Source organism: Sturnira hondurensis, unplaced genomic scaffold, assembly GCF_014824575.4.
Source record: "Sturnira hondurensis isolate 20B ecotype Veracruz unplaced genomic scaffold, ASM1482457v3 Scaffold0017082, whole genome shotgun sequence".
NCBI classification, from domain to species: Eukaryota; Metazoa; Chordata; class Mammalia; order Chiroptera; family Phyllostomidae; genus Sturnira; species Sturnira hondurensis.
Window position 1 is genome coordinate 222,077 of NW_028089713.1, and position 8,645 is coordinate 230,721.

The window sequence follows — 8,645 nt, forward strand, 5'->3', positions numbered from 1 at the left end:
GACACCCAGTCCTCCAATCACCCCTTCCCATTGGGCCCCATACTTACCATGCTGTAGACCTTTTGACCCAGTCAAGATATTCTGGGGTTTTCCTAAAATCATGGAAGGGGGGGGATATTTTTCAGTAGATTGTCACCTTCTTCACAAAGCTTCTCTTATTCAACTGCTTATAAACCCGTGATAGTGTCAATGAAAAGAGGCCTCACACTAAACCTGACAAGCTCAAGGGAGGCCTGTGTAGCAACCTTATTAACTCAGAAAACCTAAGTGACCACAAAGGATGACCTGAAATTAAATCTTATTAACTACAAGCAGTTTATGGCAGATAGTCTTGTCTTAGGCTAGAATTTTCCCCAACAAAAGTCCATCTTTCCCTTAATTAAGGTGTCTATGGTCCTTTTGCATCTATGATAACATACTTTTGGAATGTCAAAGTAATTTCCTTTTCCCAGACCGCTCAAAGCACGGGTACACACCAGAGTACCAAAGTGGTGACCACAACCCCCCTCATTGTTATTGAGTTGTTGACTATTAACTATCCTGTTCCCACCTGCATAAAAGAAGTATTTTAGTTTTTAGCCAATTCTAGAAGTTTCTCTGCTTTGCTTTTTCCTACCTCCCTAGTCTATCACCAATGAATTTCATGTAGCCCACTTACATCCTCTCTTTTGACTGTAAGGTATAAAGCAGGGTGCAGAGCTACCATTCTCTGGGGCATTTCCTCCCTCTGTTGAGGTCTTGCTTCCCAACAGTTATCAACATTTTGGCTCACGCAAACTCATTAAAAATTCTTATAGGTTTGGACACTCCTTATATTGACAACAACAAGGATGTTGGTGGAGCTAGACAATGGTTGGTGGGGTGGCTGAAGAAAATTTTTTGTGGATTCTGCTTTAGAACCACTTCACTCCCTGTTTGGGGACTTTCACTCCACTCTTGGTCCCACAAGTTACCCTGCTTTTTTATTTTGCCCAATCTATTGACCAGCTGCCTGAACTTAATGTCTGGGCAGAGAAGGCTTTGAGGGATGGAAGAGAAGGGCAAGAAAGGTTTTGATACTGAGTCAAGAACTGTTGGGTAGACATTCCCAGAAGCCTCAGCTCTGCCTCCTAAGCTGTCAGCAGCACCAGAAACTGTTTATCAATACCTCTTCACCGCTGGTGCTGGACCCAGATACTGTCCCAGGAAAATCAAGGGGATACTGTCTTCATGGTTTATAAGAGCTTCATTGTTTTGGATAAGTAGGAAAGCTGTATGCATCTAACCAAGCGGACTTATACAATTTCAGAGCTAATAGTTCCTTAGAGATTAACCACTCTAAAACCCTCAGCCTAGTGGGAAGTAACTGAGGCCCTGTCTGGGGAAGTAACTTATTTAAAGTCACTCAGTAAACCTAGTTAGTAATAGCAAAGTGAGGACTAGAAAAGAGAACTTGATCTAATGCCTTCTCCACATCACCAATATAGCAATGATCAAAGCAAAACTAATCAAAAAATCTGTTACACCAAGTTGTCTTGTCAAGGCCATTTTCATACACACTATCTCAGTTACCTGCTATGAAAAACACGAAGAGAGATAGAACAGGCAACAGTACCCCACTCAACCAATGACTTAGCAGGCACTGAGGGATATGCAGTTCGGCCAACGTCACTCTACACCTTAGAGGCATAGATGGGCCAAGAACCAGGCTATGTAAGATTGTTTCACCTAATTAAGTGCATTCTAGGAAGTCCACAGAATGCTAGCTTCTTAGGATTGTTAAAAGGTATTCTCAGAAAAAGTAGGTTAGGGTAGATCAAAGAAGTTTGGCAAATGAGGGTTAAACAACAAATAAGTTCTTTGTATAGGATTTTTTTAGAGTTCTTAATACACTGAGGTGCATTGTGAGTAGCCCCAGGAGGTGAGGATGCCATGTCTGTTTCCCCAGCATTTTGAACTCTTACGTTGTGGTGAAGCAAGCTTACAGGTCTAGTTTTGATTCATTAAAATAGGGATCTGCAAAATTTTTTGTACAGGTATCAGAGGGGACAAGTGGGGAACTGGGTGAAAAGGGTGAAGGGATTAAGAAAAAGAAAAGAAGAAGAAGAAAAACATACGAACAATAGTATGGTGATTACCAGAGGTATAGAGGGGTAGGGAGAGGTAGAAGAGGGTACAGGGGGAATAAAGGGTGTTGGAAGGAGACTTGACTTGGCATGATGAACACACAATACAATATATGGATGATGGATTATAGAACTGTATACCTGAAATTGTATATAGAATTTCATTAACCAACGTCATCCCAATAAATTTGATATAAATAAATAAATAATAAACAACACTTTCCTTACCCCCAATCTCCTTAGCAGTCAACAATCAGCAACGCCCCCTTCTCCTTCCTCCTGCTGATCAGATTTCTATCATCATCCCCACCTTAGACTTCATATAGCATGTGTTTGTGTCCGACTTCTTTTGTGCAACATATTTCTGAGATTCATCCAGGTTGTTGTGCATCCCAATAGTTTATTCCTTTTATTGCTAAAGAATAATTGTATGCATATATCTCAATCGGACTATCTATTCACCTATTGATGGACATTTTATTGTTTCCAGATTCTGGTTATTATAAACAGAGTTGCTCTCAACATTCCCCCCCACGCCCCAAAAAGTCAAGTGTGTTAAAAACAAAATAGGCCCAATATTAAATCACTTATGCTAAGCCCTCCATATCACCAAAATGAGAGTTAATTGTGGTTTCCGCCTCTCCCAGAAATGGAACCTTAAACCAGTCAGTCAGAACTCCTCTGGTCAGGAGTAGCGAGGTAATCTGCCTGCTGATCCCTTCTGTCGCCTAAAGGAAAACGACTGCCACAGCCAATTTACTTTTTGCTGCTATGACTTACCTGTCCCTTTTCCTTCTGCCTGTAAAAGTTTGTTGTTTTGTATAGTTCCTTGGAACTCCTTTCTATCTGCTAGGTAAGATGCTACATGACTCATGAATTATTGAATAAGGCCAAGAAGGTCTTTAAAATGTATTCAGTTGAATTTTATTTTTTTAACAAAGGTCAGCTAACAACTATTTTAGACTTTGTAGGTGACTGACCTCTTTCACAACTACTCAATTATGCTGTTCTAGCACAAGATGTGGCCAAAGACAACACATAACTGGCTGATTTTACCTGTCTTCCAACGTTTCATTTTCAGAAACAGGTAGCACGCTGGATCTGGCTCTCGAGCCATCATTTACCAATCCTTGCTCTGAGCCATGAAACCAAACAAAAGTCTCCTGTTCCTACTCTGATGTGAAGGATCAGACCCCACTTCTCCTCAAAAGCTCCATAGGGACCACCCCTTCCTCCAAACCCCTGTGATACTTTCTGCCCAAACACCCATCTTACAAGGAAGGAGACCAGCCCAACAAGGGTGTTAACCAAGCGGCCGAAGTCAGGAGCAGCTTCCAGAAGTAGGAAAGGCTGTCAAGTCTGGGTGTTGTAGGGAACCCTGAGGCTCACCAGCAGGAGGAGCCAGTACAAGTTCAAAGGGCCAGAGCACAGCCAAGATCAGGGTCTCAGGGGCGAGTATGGAACTGGGCAAAGATAAGATCTGAGCGAAATCTTTCCTAGTAAGGAAGTGGGGCAGTCCTGAGTGTTTACAGTTCCTTTTTTATGGGCTAACTGTTGCCTGGAGTTGGGTAGGAGTGCTTAACTTAAAGGACCAGAGCAGGCAAAGCTGGCCAACTCCACCACTTGGTATTGTTGGTGGTTTGTTTTTCACTGTAAATCCCCAGCTAGTATGATCCCCGCACCACCAGATGTTGGGCAGGGAAACATCCACCACCAGGCTGGAGTCAGGGACAGGACCATGGAGATTTCGAACCCCAGATGCTGGGAAGCTCTGACTTCCCTATGGCCCACTAGATTCCCCAGGTCGGGGCACCACTCTTCAGCTCTCCCCCTCTATCGCTAAGGCCACCACCATTTGGTAAATTATCTCCACACAGCAGGCACTACCCTAGGTGTTTTCATGTTCCGTGATAGGACTGGATGTAACATTTCTGTAAGGCAAGTATAATAATTTCCATTTACAGATGAGAAAATGGAATCCAGAGAAATTAAGTAGTTACACTCCCAGGGAAAGGGCAGGCTGGGAATTGAATACAAAGGGAGTGATCGAGCCCCACAGCTTAAATCCTTGAGCAGCAGGCCACAGTGCCTTCCTCTGTGCTTGGATGTGTGGCCTGGGTGTCTGTCTGGTCAAGTCCTTTCCTGCTGAAGCTCCCAAAGCCTTCTTTGCTTTCCTCCTTTAGGCCCGTGTGTAGAAAGAGCCATAAAAATTTCCAGTAATTTGTTTTCTTCAGCCATGAACCTGGTTGATAATAATCCTGTTCTGGCTAAGTGAACAGGGTCTCAAAAAGCTCAGGGAGCTGAAACTGAGAGCTCAGACTCCAGTCACCAGCCCTGAGGTGCTTATGCATTTGTACAAATAGAGCTTAGATCTCAATTACCTGTGGGGGAGTCCACCCTTCTCAGTTAACTCAGGGCAAACGCCTGACCCCCAGCCAACTTTTCCTTGTTCTCCACTGTTACTTGGGGGGGGGGGGGGGTCTTCCTCCCTCCAGCAGCCAATGCAGTCTGGAAATACAGGATGGGTTTAACAGCAGCTTCAGTCAGATGCAAAGAGGAAGGTTATTTCCATGGAAAGACCTATGATGTACTTTAGCCAAGTAAACATGGATTGTGTGATTATTTTTCATTCGTGCAGATATTCCAAGACAAAGAGCTTTACAAACATTGAATAGAGAATGAAGATTCTACAGAAAAGAAAATGAACTCCGTAGGTGACCCTGCATGCAGGATCCTGTGCCACCAAGCTCTCCATTCCTAATAAAGTGACACAGCTTGTCTTATAGGCACTGGCCCTCCTAGACAAACTTGTTTCCTTTGCCATCAGCATAAAGGTGAGCAGTAACACCAGGGCCTGCTCTCCAAAGGCTCAGCTAGAACCCAGATAGGCAGCAGAGAGGTGCCAGCTCAGAGAGAGGACCCAATACCATATTTCTGGAGCCACACCGAAGTCTTGAGCACTGAGGCTCTGGGCCAGAGGGCCACCGTTTGCCTCCTGGTCCCACTTTGTTGGAGACACACATTCATTCCCTAATTAACACAGGAATCTTCTATGTCCTACTTCTTCCAACCTCTGGCTGAGTTCCCATCCCTTGCTTATTTGCTGCCTTAATCCAGATCTACCAGTTCTGGTCTGCGCATAGAGAGTTACTTAAGGGCCGCTTCTTTCCCCAATGTTTTGAGTTCCTGGCTTCCCAACCCTGAATATCTTAGAGGGGAGGAAGGGAACCAGGTACCCCTGGGACCAAAAGTGTTTTCTCAGTTGCCCCACAGTTCGTCTGAAGAAGATGCACCTCATGCCTGACGAGAGCTCAGGAAAGGAGCATCAGGGAGTTTGTGTCTCCAGAGCCTGGCATGGGAAGGACAGGCTGGTGTATAGATGCGAGGATCTAAACTCTTTCTTTTGCCTTCAGTACTCTCCTTCGCTTGTGTAGTGCAACTAAGAATTAATTACAGTATACATCCCCAGAAAGAAGGGATGCACACCACTGTGCAGAAGGGAATGCTGAGGTTCAGATGGGCACAGGCTGCAGGAGATCGTGGGATATTTTCCCAATATCTGCCTGCCAGGCAAACCTTGGGCTAGAGGCCAGGTTCAGACCAGGAACAAGGAAGCCGCAAGTTTCTAAGAGGATACCAGTGGCTTATGAGAGGGGCTGGACCCTGTCATCTGACCCTCCACTAGTTGACTTTGGATGTCTACTACAAAAACCTTCCTCCTTCCGCCCATCCCCAGGCATGGTATGAAGGAGGAGAGGGCATGAGAATGGTTTGGTAACCTCAGAAAAGGTTGGTTTATTTGCTCCTGCCTCTCAGAACCAGAGCAGTGAAAAGCTCTCTCTGGCCCAAGGGGAACTGAAAGAGCCTTTGAACAACGGCCAGCTCTCCATTGCCAGGCCCTCTCAAGTTCAACACCTCAATCCTTGCTCTCCACAAATGACAATCTCCTCAAGGCAAGACACAGCCAGTCTCTGCCTTTACTCCTCTACCAGCCAAAAAGATTAAGAGTTACAGACACTTCTACATCCCAGAAGCCTCAGAAGGAATGTTGCTTTTACTCTCTGCTTGGGAGTCAACAGAGCTGGGAAAATGGGCGAGGGATTGGATATCTGAACAGTGACACAGGGAGACAGGTGATCAGGGAGAAGGAAATGACTCAGTGTGTTCATGTAAAAAAAAAGATTTGAGGCTCACGTGCACACGTTCGGCTACTATGTCAACTTCTCTAACATTATCCAGTGACTAGAACTGCTAATCTGGTCACAGCCCTCTCCCCACCTGTCACACCCTCCACATGCCCACCACCAGCCTGTGATCCTCTGACTTTCTTCTCACTGAGGTTGTTCTTGGCATTGACACAGTGTGGCCAGATCATACATACCATGCTCCAAGCTCCTTAAGAAGGGCTTTGAATAATCCCCATGAAATCACCCAACAGCGAGACAAATATGAAGTGTTTATGATTAATTTTCTTCCTACCTACTCCCTAACAGAGAAACCCACCTGATAAAAGGTTCTGGCTTTCAAACATAAGTCTGGACTCAGAAACCCCCCCAAAAGCTTGCCTGAGCCCAGCCAACTAACTGTACTATTCAGATCCCCACTCTTTTAGCAGGATTCCAAACAGGGGCCATACTAGGAGCCACCAAGCCAGTGAGCAGCACTCAGCTGAGCAACAAGGGCAGCAACCCCCATCCCATGCCCCCCCTCAGCCCAAAAGTTGATATTACAATAGGCAGAGCAGATTCTGTGCTTCTGCTAATAGATGACACTGAGGGTGAGAAAATACCAGATCATTATTCGCTGATGACAAAGGTGAAGCTACTTGGGGATGGATTATCCCCAACAGTCAATATCCTAAAAAAAAAAAAAAAAAAAAAAAAGAGGAGGGGGCTTGCTAATTAGCTTTAGTAGACTCATTGTCACAATTCTATTTTCCAGTGATTGATACTAAAATGATTATATTACCGGCTTACTAAAGAATGCTGGATTTCAAAGCTGGGTGCCTGGGGATTAAACATTGACTCCAAACGGGAGTTAAACATTGGCAAAGAGCTGCATGTGGGAGCAGAGGGCTGGCAGTAAACAGCAACAATAAGCGTTTCATCTGTCCTCTCTTACCTCATTCAAACCCCACATCCACAAGAGGCATCCACAGTGAGAGCCAGAGGGCAGAGGCTTACCGGGGAATAACTGTATGGTTTAGGTGCCCCTTCTCTCGGTAGCTGGATCAACCCAGGGTCCGGAAGCATCACACTAATCATGCCAGCCTGAAGGGTTGGACCTGTGTAGGCCTGTGTGCTTGGTCCCCTCCCACCTCCCCAAGATCACTCAAAGGTGCAAACAGGAGTTCTTTGCTGCCTATAGACACAATTCAAAACATTTATCCGGAGAATGGCTTTAAGAAGTGCCCAATGCTGGGAGACCTTGGTTTCTGACCTATCTATACCACTACCTCACTGTGCAAACTTGGGCAAGTCGTTCTGCTTCTCTGCCCTTGGTTCCTCACTGATCAGTGGGGAGTAACTCCGTGTTCAGAAAACCTGTGCTGTTCCATTTATCTAAGCTGAATCATAAGCACCTAGTAGGCGCCATATTATACTTGACCTTTATAAGCTACCTCTGGGTAAGTATAAGTAGCCCATTTTATAAATGAGAAGACTGAGGCCTGGAGACATTAAATAACTTATTAAGGGTCCTCTGGCTAGCAGGTGGCAGGGCTTGGATGTGAACCCAGGGCGTGCTGGGTCTGGAGACTGTGAGCTTTCTATGAGGCTACACTGCCTCTCCTGGGTTGGTGTTCTCCTTGGCAGTAGTGGTGATGCCAAGGTGATGACTCTTCGGCTAGACTGCATGCTTCTGTGGAACAGGGATGCACGCTCCTGCATGTCTCTAATCTGCCTGGACCTTAAATTGGCCATGGACGTGGTAGATGCCATGTAGGCTGAAAAATGCCACTCCCTCAAAACATGTCCACCTCATGACACCTGGAATCTGTAAATGTGACCTTATTTGGGAAAAGGGTCTTCGCAGACATGATTCATTTCAGGATCTTGAGATGAGATGGTATAGGATTATCCAGGTGGATCCTAAACACCATTATAAATGTCCTTATGAGAGAGAGGCAGAAACACATTTTAGACATACAGAGGCAGCAACAGGAGAGCAAGGGCAGAAATTTGAATGATGCAGCTACAAGCCGAAGAACATGAGAGAATGCCAGGCAAACCAGACTCTAGGGGAGGCCTGAGCAGATTCTCCCTAGAGCCTCCAGAGGGAGCACGGCCCTGCCCGCACCTTGATTTCTAACTTTGGGCCTCCAGAACTGAGAGTATACGTTTTTGTTGTTTTAAGCCACCACAGTTATGGCAGTTCATTACAGCAGCCACAGGAAACCAATGCAGTGCTCAGTTGAAACAGCATCCTAGAACTGGGAAAGCCTTGGGATCCATTTGGCCCAGTCCTCCCATTTATCAGAAGGAGCGGCTATAGCCCTAAAGCAAGAAGCAGGTGTCAAATAAGAGGCAGAGTCAGGACCAG